We start from the raw sequence: 12,026 nt of genomic DNA on the forward strand, positions 1-12,026 counted from the left end.
GCAACTACAATATGGGAGGAGATATTGCTTTGGAATCAGGGTATGGGTTCTTGAAGATTGTGTGACTATAATTGGAATAATATCTCCACGATGGGTTATGAGGCACAACTTCAGTTTTATGTTACTGCACCATTTGTATCCAGACTTATTGAGCTCTTGTGACCTCATTTTAAACAAGAGCATTCTTCAGAATGAAAGGTTTGCTAACGTTCCCTTGCTCCTGGCTTTCCACGTACCGGAATTTGTTTTCCTAAGGCTAGGCAACAGTGTCCTTGTCTACTGTCTAGTTCAACAGAAGCTGGAGCAGGTTTCGATACAATCTAATGGTGGTATTGTACCACTGCAGGATAATTGCAGAAAAGTTTTTCCTTTCTTTTGGCCAACTTGGTTTACTAATCGTCTCAGAGGCAGACCCACGTTAGGGCAGAGGGGGGCCATGCCCCCCCCCCCCCCCCCCCCCCCAAAAAAAAAAAAAAAAAAAAAAAAAAANCATCTTTGGGATTTAAAGCTGAACTAAGAATGACAAGTTTTCGTTGTTAACTCACCAAATCTACTTTTCAATTCTTACGCAATTGAAAGTCTATTGCAACTGTAAATTCAAATTCTAAAATGATGTTCCATTGTTAAATCTTCATCTTGACGACGATTCTACCTCGACCTTTAGTGTAACGAGCATTCATATCAGGAATATCAATTTTCATGTTGCTCACAAAATGCTATAACCTAGCAAGTAAAGGCTCCATCCATCATCTCTCAACTTTTGAATAAGTGATTTTGTAGTTGAAACTAAATGCATGGCATTTAAAAGGTCTTGAGAACGTTGTTGCAAAGCTTGACAAAGAACATTAGTAATTCCCATTATCTCTTTCATCAAATGCAATAGTTAAAATAAATTCAAATGATGTAATACTGATAAGCTCCATCGGCATCACCGCGTTGTTTATAGTTAGCCCTTCTCAGAGATAGTGTTGATAACTTTGCAAGTAGCATCAAACATGTTAATCAAACTACAAATAGATTGAAAATGAGATCCCACCTAGTTCTCCAGCTCGTTGCAAAGTACCAATTGGTTTGCCCCTCTTCCAGTCTCAATTTCATTAGAGCAATCATATTCTCAACTTGTTCTGATTGAGCATGTTGTAATTCATCATTACGCTTACTAGAACAACAACAATATTGATAATATTAACCAAATGATCAAAGAACTGATGAACATCTTTTACTTCTCTAGATGCTGTAACTAGAGCTAATTGCAACCTATGAGCCATACAGTGTACATAATAAGCATATGGGCAATCTTTAAGAAAAAGACTGTAATCCATTCCATTCACCACGCATGTTACTAGCCCCATCATATCCTTGACCTCGAATATTTTCAATGTGGAGGTTGTAATGAGAATAGGACAGCACATATCTCATTCTTTAAAGTCAATGCAGTAGTGTCTCTAACATGCACAACATGAAAGAAACGCTCTTTAATAAAACCTTCTTTATCAACAAACCTCAAAATGATGGCCATTTGCTCTCTCTTCGACTCATCCCGAGCTTCATCAACAAGAATGCAAAATTTTGCATCCCAATTTCTTCACAATAGCATTTCGCACATTACTAGCAAGAATATGCAAAATCTCTTTTTGATTGTGGGTGATGTATATTTGGCATTTCCTGGTGCATTTTCCAAGACAACACTAGCTATTTTGTCATTGAAAATTGATGTGAATTTTATCAATTCAATAAAATTACCTCTATTTTTTGAATCAAGACTTTCATCATGACCTCTAAAAGCACAAGCTTGGAATGCTAGCCATCGAGCACACTCTACTGAGGTTTTGAGCCGCAATCGATTATTTTCTAATTCTTTTGACGTTTGTTTCTTAATCAGCTTGTCAATATGCCGTGGATAATTCTTTAAATCATCGCAACATTTCATAGCAATCTTATGTGGGGAGTTTGGTTCTTTCCTTCATGACGAATTAAAGCACAATTCATTCCATCTTTCATCTTTTTCCAATTATTAAAACCTCTTGAAATGAATACATCTGATTAGGGACGACCTATTGGTTTCTTACTAAAAGGTAGCAAGGTACAATATATCGCATCCATTGAAGGTGAGTATTCAACCAATCTTATGTGAATCATACCATGAAGGTTGAAATCAACGACGATGAGTATCATCACTGTATGGATATTCTATATTTACAGGTTGATATGGACCTTCTATGAGATAAGCTCGTCGGATTTCATCTTGTTTGTTGATAGGAAATTCACATATTTGTTTACGTGATCCTGGATCACGATCTATCTCTTTAAATTGAAGTTTTGGACATTTGGAGGGATGTTCATCAGGCATTGAAGTATTAACATTTGTTTCTACAGCCACAGGTGTCCTAATTTCTGAATTGCTAACATCTTTTTTCTTAAAGAATGCATCAATTGTTTTTCGTTTGCTCAAAATTCTTTTAGCTTTAAGAATATGACTCAAAAATTAACCTGAAAAGAATTTAAAAAAAAAATTAATTAGAAATTTTTATTTAGTTATATGAATGTTATTCATACTAAAAAAAACAAAAATTTTCACTATAATTTAAACAGTCAGCCCATTTTTAATACAACTTTAATTAATAATAACCCTCAAACAAAACAAAAATAATTTAATTAATTTGTCTTTTATAATGTATTGGTTAATTTAATTATATAGCTTAATTATTATTGTTTAGTTTAACAATAAACTATATTGCTTTAATTTATTTGCTATTAATTATACTGCTTTAATTTGTTATATTGTTTTAATTAAAGCAATGTAATGTGCTACACATTATATTGCTTTAATATATTGGTTAATTTAATTATATTGTTTTAATTTGTTTTAATTTATTTGTTATAATTAAAGCAATGTAATGTGCTGCACATTACATTGCTTTAATTATTATGTTACACCGGCCCCATGTGCCCATAGCCCATCTACCCCCTCCCTACCCCACTCAACAGCCAACAACAAGCAAAAATGCGCCCCAATCACAATAGCTAGCTGCAATCAGAAAATTTCACAATGCCAATCACAAATTATAACACACGTTATACTAAATGACAATTAATATTTTAACAAACACTAATGAGTCACTGACCAACAACAAAAGTGACAAGATAAAGCGAAATTAAAAAAAATGAGTCACTGACTGACCAACAACAAAAAGTGATAACATAAAGCCAAATTAAAAAAAAAAAAAAAAAAAAAAGAAGACAAAAACATTAAAACAGAAAAGGCAAATTCGGCCAATCAGATAGGCACAATTCAAAAGAGAGAGACACGAGAATCTGAGATCAGAATTTAAAGATAAGAATAAAGAGGAGACTTCATTTATATTCTTTCATTTTTTTCCTTCAGTGAGATAAAGAGAGAGAGAGAGACTGAGAGAGAGTTAGAGAGAAAAACCGGAGTAGAGGCAGAGGCGATGAAGATCTCTGTGATCTCCGATGACGATGAGGCAGAGAAAATGATCTGAGATCTCTGCGGACTGTGATCTCCGATGGCGATGAGGCGATGAGGCGATCTCTGCGATCTCCGATAGCTGGTCCGCTACGATCTGCAAAAAAAAAAAGATTTCAAATGTTCAGTGAGATAAAGAGAGAGAGAGACTGAGGGAGTTAGAGAGAAAAAGTGAGAAATACCTTGAGGGAGGGCCGGAGGGAGCACCGTCTGAGGGAGGCCGAGCACCGGAGCAGAGGCAGAGAACTCTGCGATCTCCGATCTGCGATCTGCAGACTGCGATGAGCGGCGACCGAGCTGCGGCGACGACGACGGCGACGTCAACGTGACCGTGGTTACTGGGTTAGTGGGTTTGGTTTGCTGGGGACCTGGGGTTTGGTTTTCGTTTGTGTATTGGGGTTTTTTTTTTTGATAAACACTCTGTTTTAGTTTTCTGAGTTTGATGAGCTTAGTATTGGGGAATTGGGGTTTGATGAGCTTTAGTATTGGGGATTTGGGGTTTGATTTCTCTGCTACTGCCACCGATGTGATGGATTTCAACTCTGCCAGCGACGACGCGACGTGCTCTGTACTGGTTTTTTTTTTTTTTTTTTTTGGTTGAGAATCTGTGGGCTGGCCGTGAGCGAGCTTGGGCTCGCCGTGGGCTTGGTTTGCCATAGGCTCTGTTACATTTTTTTTTTTTTTTTTTTTTTTTCAGATTTTAGTTCAAATTTGTTTTGGGCTTTTTTTTTTTTTTTTTTGCTTGAAAGTAGAACAGATATATATATATATTATATATATTTTTTTTTTTTTTAATTTGAGGTGTTCCTAATTTTTGATTGGGGGCTGGGAAAATGGGTGAGAATTGGGTAGGGGGGCCGGCTGTGTAATGTTGGGGGGGCTCAATTATTTTTTCTCCCTACTCTAATGGGAAATTTTTTTTTTTTGCAGGGGTCTCGGCCCCCTCAAGCCACTATGTGGCTCCGCCCCTGCTGACATCTCCCATCTATTGAATATTGATAGTGCTATCATGCATTTTATAACAAATATCTTCTCACCATCTTATGTAGAAAACTTGCTAGATTATAAATTTTTTCTTCAATTATTTCTGTGTGGGGTATGATACTATCCAAGTTTGTATTAATAAATGTGTAGTTCATGGATCGTGGGCTAGTACAAATTAAAGAATAGAAGACTAAAGTTGTTTTTCTTTTTGGTGGGGATTAAAAAGGTGCACTAAATTATAGCTGAAGTTTAAGAAAAATTTATGACTAAAGTTAATATTTCGAGTAAACTACATATCTAGTATTACTTGATAATTGACATACAATGGAATGGAAGGAGTAGATTTAGAACATAACAAAATACACCTAATATTCAACCCTTTTCAGCTAGTAAATCAACGCAATGATTCCCTTGTGCATGTGGAAGAAGATATATCTGTGAAAATTATTTATATTTTTGGAGTCCTTTCTGTTAAGCTACAACTCAATTTAATATATTTTTTTATTGGATGTTAATTTTGACAAATTTACTATTAAATTACCTTTTTTATTTTTTTATTTTATTTTTTATATCTTGCAAATTTTCAAAAGATCAAAAGTTAATAGCTATGTCATCAATTAAATTTTTAAATTTTAAAATTTTGTAGTCTAAAATTATATATATATATATATATATATAAATCAAATAGTAAATAACATCCAATTGGCACAAAATTAAAAATTTTCATGTGTGTTAATTGTAGGAACTCGATTTGCAGCCCAAGTCCAAGAGGTATGGATCTTGGTTCAGTAAGCCCAGTACAATGAATTTGTAAAAAGTGGATTAAAGAACTAGGTTTTAGTGAATTTAACAATGGCTAGTATGGATGCAAAAGGCGATCAAGTAAGAGCAAAGCACATAAGACTGAATAAATTCTCTGTCTGGAGACAAATCTTAGTATAAATTGATAAAACCGATTACCAGTGCAACTAGGGATGTTCGTGATGCGGTGCAGTTTTGGGCCATTTTTAGTACCGCAATTTGCGGTGCAGTGTAGCTAAAATTATAACTGCATCATACCTTATTTTTGTGGTCACATGTGCAGTGCGGTGCGGTGTGGTGCGGTTTAGAATTTAGCCAAAACCAAAACCGCACCGCACTTCATTTTGCGGTCACATGTGCAATTCTATGTATAAAATGCAGTTTGAAGTTGGTATATTTTTCAAATTTTTGTCTTTTCCTACTCGGCCCAAAACTAATTTTTCCCTTTTTTTGGGTCAAGTTTTAAATTATTGAGTTAGTTTTTCTTTATTTTGGGTTGGCTTTTCAGTCAACACTTGCTAGGGTTATTAAACTAAAAAAAAAAGAAAGAAAAAAAACTAGGGTTATTAAACTATTAATAATATATTTAATATTAAAAATAAATAAATATATTAATATATAGAGAGGGTGCGGTGCGGTGCTGTTTTCTTATTATAAAACCACAAACCGCACTGCACCATGCGGTGCGGTGCACTATTACTTGCGGTGCAGTGCAGTTATGCCATTTTGTGGGCGGTTTTTGTGCGGTTTTTGCAGTTTTGTCGGTTTATACAGTTTGGTGAACACCCTTAAGTGCAACTGTGATTGCTATAGTGTTCTTTTCCTATTTTTTCTAATCGCCCTTCCTTCTGGGGTCTCTTACATTATATATTTTCTTCCCGGTGATCTTGGCCCTCCACTTGTAAATCGTCTGAGCCACTACTTGAGTGTCCGTCCCATAAGACACCCCAACTGGCTCTCTGAGAGTTGCGGTAGCCAAGGAAACACTATTCAGGGGTCTTCTCTACATAAATGCGGTCGGAAAAGTAGCTGTAATGCATTTAATGTGGTGGTGGTAGCAGCTTTTCCTTAGATATTTCTAAGTTCTCATCATCCTTATACATGCACGACGCACGTTCTTATCGCTGGATCATCTTGGAAGGCTATCTTGATCGTTGAAATACAGATTTAAACTGCACTCATCATATCTGAGGAGGAATTCCTCCTCGAACCACCCCCCCTTCGTTCATTATTTATGAGACTTTAAAAATAGGAACCTCTCATAATTATCTGTACCCCCTCGAACATTCCCCTGTCTTCAAATAAGGCCCATGGCCCAATATATGATTTTTGGGCCTTTTATCCCTACAATAATATAATGAACATACAATTTAATAGTTAAAATTTTAAAATATATAGTCATTAATTTTTTAGTGATAAAAAATCACTAAATTTATTATAAACAGATGCAAGGTTACTAAATTAGATTTTTGTTTTTTAAAAGAAAAGATACACACCCATGGTTTGTAATATGTTTAATTATATAACTAAGGCACTGAACTGTTCAATGAAATGCCTGAAAGAGATACTGTATCGTAGAATTTAATGATTAATTGTAGGTATATATCATGATGATCAATGGGTATGCACAGAATGGGAGGATGGCTTTTGATTGCTATACCTGAGTAGAATTCATTTGGACCAGTGTGTATGGTAGTCTTGTGAATTGGGCTAATAATATTTATTGGTTATTGTTAGGTTCTAAGGTCTTAGGATTTTATGTATTTAGAACTCTAATTTGTAATGTTGGCAAACCATGATCAAAACAATGTATTTAGTCTTATTTAGACTTGCTCAAAGTTGGTTTAATATTGTACAGTTGGAATCGAGTGGCTGCAGAAGTACTTAGGACTCTCGGCCTGGCTCGATCGATCGAAGAATAGACTCGATCGATCGAAATTCGCACAGGTTGAATTTTCTGCAGAATTTCCAACTCAGCCCTACTTCATTAAACGTTTAGGGTTTTATGTTTTTACCCTAGGTATATAAATAAAACCCTAGCCACGTTTTTGAAGGTTGTCCATATTGTATTGTTGCTCATACATTGCTGTTTTGTGTGAATCTCGTGTGAGATCGTTTGAGGAGCTTTCCTTTACACAAACTTAGGGTTTTCATGGTGGAGTATTTCAACATCTTGAAGATCATTATGTTGCAACCATTGGAATTTAAAAGAAAGCAGCAGGGGAGCTTGTAGCTGATTGAGGAATTCAGAAAGAAGTAGTCCGTGGATTCGGAGCCTGCGCGTGGTCGTGTCAGGAAGTTCTACTGGTGGGTAGCATTAGGAAAGTCGAGCGGGGAGCTTGTAGTCCTTTTGTACGAACTCAAATTCTTTCATAGTGAATTCAGGTTAGCTCTTGAGGATCGGTGGGTCAAATCCTCCCCAGGTTTTTACCGTGTGGGTTTCCTGGAGTGATCATATCTTGTGTTATTTATTTTCCGCTGCTTTATATCTTGATATGATTGTTTAGATTGTTTTTAACCTAGAATTGCTTAATTTGACTAAGTAACAACTTGGCTAATTAATCTAGGCTACGCAAAAATGTGGTTTAAGGGGTCTAAATTTCCATCANCATCCACAGCAAGTGGAGCAATATTATAGTTATTTGGCACCACAAAAATCATTTTATCTATTTTAACTAGACACGTGCTGCAGCAGTGGATCTATTTTAGCTTTCAATACAATAAAAATAATAATAACCAAATAAATAATATATATCCATAATCAGCTATTTATTATTTTTTTCACTGTTCATCTTCTCTCTATCTTCTCCCTCACTTCCCTCTCTTCAACCCACAGCCCTTCACGGCACCACCACCATCACTGCCGCCACCGCCACCACCACCACTAGCACTAGCAGTCCATAGCAAGAAAAAAAAACCACAGAAAAACTCATTAAAATAATAATAAAAACATCCACACAAAAAAAAAAAAAAAAAAAAAAAAAAAAAAAAAACCAGCACAGTGGAACAGATCGGCAATGAAGCTAGCACCCCAGACCACCATCAAACCCACCATCTGAGCTTGATCGAGAGAGAAGAAACAAGACCAAGAGGCACAACACCCACCGACCCATGCCATCGCTGAATCTAACCCAAACCACCGTCAAACCAGACCAGCCATCGCTGATCACTCCATTGTCGACCCACACCATCGCCGGAGTTGAGAGAGATGGGCGGCTGGGACGGCGTCGGTTTGAGAGAAATGGCCGGCTGGGATGGCGTTGGTCCGAGAGAGACGAGCTTCAGAGGCAAATGACGATGGTCTGGTCAACAGGGACGTTGATGAGATGACAGTGAGCTTGAGATGAGAGTGAACGAGAGAGAGAGTGAATGAGAGTGCTAAATAAAAAATTGTACCAGCTATGATGATAAAATGAATAAAAAAAAGGAAGAAAGTTGTACCGGTGAATAAAAAATTGGTTTTTATTTTTTGCTCCAAGCTACAGTGCACATCTATAGATAGATGTGCACTATAGCAATTAAGCTAAAAATTTTAGCTATTGCTCCACTGCTATGGGACGTTTTTTGTGTTTGTGGAGCTAAAATTTAGCAATATAGCAATATGCCTCCACTGCTACAAGTGCTCTAAGTGATTACTGTCACATTATGAGTGTATTTTGATTTGAGTAATTTTCTTTTGTGTTCACAAATGGTTTGTTTTTTGCTAATTCCTTTTACATGAATATTTTTTGCAAATTTTCACTTGGAACATTTGGATTTTATTATATTTTCTCTCTTTTGTAGCTCAAAATTATTATTGAGCTATTGAGGTTTAGTTTTGGTTCACATTTTGTTTGAATTACTTGTCTATGTAATCGGTTCATAATATGTACAATCAATAGAAATTAACTGGTTTGGCTTTAATACTGGCTTCAGCAAATGAAGGTTGAATAACATTAACATGTACCTTAGTCTGGATATTTTGAAAATTTCACCAAAATGATTCCTATCAGGTCCAGTCAAGTACCAACGAATTATACTGTATATCATTTCCCTTCCAACCAATCCATCGGATTTTTTTTACCTTTAAACAAGTTAAATATACATAAACACACACACATGTATAATGCAGACAGTATGTAAGCTGGTTATTAATTTGCTTTATTTTTAAAATAGTAGTTCTTTCTGTTTCAGTGAAGTGGTACTGATAATTTGATCTTATGAGCTTATGTCATTGACTATGTGTGTGTCTACCTATGTGTTCCAGTTGTATTCTTTTCTATTTTCCAGCTCCATGTCTTGCCTTTAACCATCCGTGATGGCTTCATGCTATGTCATAAGTTTTTGTGTTGTGTACTGATTGAACATGTCCTAATTTTTTCCGGCCAATCTTTCAAAGGTATCCACGGCCTGAGAAGGAATCAATGTCAGTCATTTTCTCTCCTATATAATGAAAGATCACTAGATCTGGTAAGAATTTCCTTTATAATAATAGTCATTCCCTTCCATTTCTATTATTTTTGGTTCCATTTGATTGATTCCATTGTCCTCTTAATACATCTTCTCTCCTTTATCCATGTCTATGAGGTTTAAGACTGTGTTTGTTGAAGTGGTTTCTAATCTGGTTTTGATTCTCCTGGACCAGATTTGAAAGGATAAAGATGAAGCTGATTAATCATGGTTTAGTGGTTTAAAAGCCTTAATTTCACGTAGTCATCACCGGAAATGGAGAACAGAATCAAGGAGTGATGAGATTCCTTCCGTAGCAAATTGTCCTAGAACATACACACGAAGAAGTTCTCCTTTGAATTCTCCCTTTGATTGTAATGAAAGCCTGTAGAAGGTAAAGTTATATTGATTAATAAGTGCGTCCGTTTTGAGTTGAAAATGTAGACTGAAAAAAAATCTTATTGTGCTCAATTCAGGATAGTGGAGATCACCTTTCGTCTTCATAGTCCATATGAAAGCCCCCCAAGAATGGTCTGGATAAGGCATTGCCTGATCATGTGATATTGTATGATGTTCCTCCTAGAGGTTTCTTCCCTTCAGAATCTGCTAGTGTTGTAAATAGCGGAAGCTCTATCACCAAATTGACGTAGGAATGGGAATGAAGAAAACTTGACAAGAAAATAGACAGAGACACACACGAGAGAAAATCAAGAATTTTCGTGGTTTGGCTTTTAGGGACCGCAAGAGAACAAATTTCACTAACAAATATGGAGATACAAAGGTGTACAGCTACTCTCACAATGCCCAAACCCGAATACACCCAAATTATTCTCTCACACAAATACAAAGTTATCTCAATACAAAAGTTTGGGACTCAATACGAAGTTTGGGGTTGCACCTAATACAAATAGAAGTTTTCTCTTCTCTGCACAACCCCCAACAAGCCCCTTCATTTTGCTACACCACTGGCTCACATTTTTTTGCTGCTCGAGCCACACCACTTATGAATAACAACCTCCATATATATATATATGAGCAAAACAATACCAAAGTGTCGGCAAGCAAGCAAGAAAGCCATGCAACAAAGAAGTCAACAACTTCGGCAAAGACCATGAAGCAAATCTAACCGTGATTCACTTGCTTTACCATGCAACAAATTCACATACTTAAGGAGACAAGCTGATCTTAGCCTATGAAGCTCACGTGCGTTTCCGAATTCAGGCGCGGGTCACTGGGCCCCAAAATTTAAGAAAAGAAGGGATAGTAGGGGCGGAAAAAAAAATTAAGATGAATTACAAATCTGGCACATTCTTTAATAAAAAAAAAAAAAAATTGGTAAATCCGGTTAAACATTGGTTCTAAACAAAATCATTGCCCAAAATTAACATTATTATCCTCTAGACAAATCAAAAATCAACCGGATAAACTATAAATCCAGTCTAAGAGATTAACCACAGAACAATCACAAATCAAAACAAATAAAACAACTCAAATCATCCCAAAATTTTACCATTCTCTCTGCTCTCCGCCTCTCTCTGTCTCTCATTCTCTCTGATTCTCCTCACTGTTCTCTTCTGCTCAAGCAAGGCAGCAAGCTTCCTCCGGACCTCCGCCTGGACCGCCTCTCTCAACTGCTCAAGCAAGCTTTCTCGGTTTCTCCGCCTCTCTCATTCTTTCTCTGAATCTGATTCTCTACTCCCCGCCTCTCTCAGCTGCTGTCTGCTCAACGTATCACTATCAGGTTCAGGAATAAAAATTTGGGCACTAGGCTTTCCTCTTCATTTATTTGTTAAGATAATAAGATTGGGCCCTGCTTTTGTTTTTCAGTTTATGGCTGCCTGGACTGGGCTTAACTTCACGTTTGTTTGGCCTTTTAAGTTTTTTTTTTTTTTGGTTTATGGGTAGGATTTGTTTTCTTTGTTTGTTTGTTTTTTTTTTTTTAGTGGGTGGGTCTTATTGATAAGCCTCGTATTATGACTGTGCGTAATTTTTGTTATGCTTGTGCTTAAATTTTTTATTTTTTTATTTTAATCTTGTGTTTATATATATATATATAATATTAGTTAGTGGTAATATATTGATTAAATCTTTATTTATGTAGGTTGAGATTGCTAAAATTTGTTATTGTTCAGTGAAACTACAACAATACTTTTTACATAAATTAGGTTCTATTTCTCATTTGCTTTACACTTGAAAGTTATTTTTATTTTAGTCTTTATAAATATATTGTTGATTAGAAATATCTACTAAAAAATATGCATATGGATATGAAAAACTTAAAAAAAATAAAAAAGAAGAAAATTAATTGAGTCTCAAAATGATCATA

The sequence above is a fragment of the Quercus suber genome, unplaced genomic scaffold (genome assembly GCF_002906115.3).
Source record: "Quercus suber isolate HL8 unplaced genomic scaffold, Cork oak 2.0 scaffold_441, whole genome shotgun sequence".
Taxonomy (NCBI): domain Eukaryota; kingdom Viridiplantae; phylum Streptophyta; class Magnoliopsida; order Fagales; family Fagaceae; genus Quercus; species Quercus suber.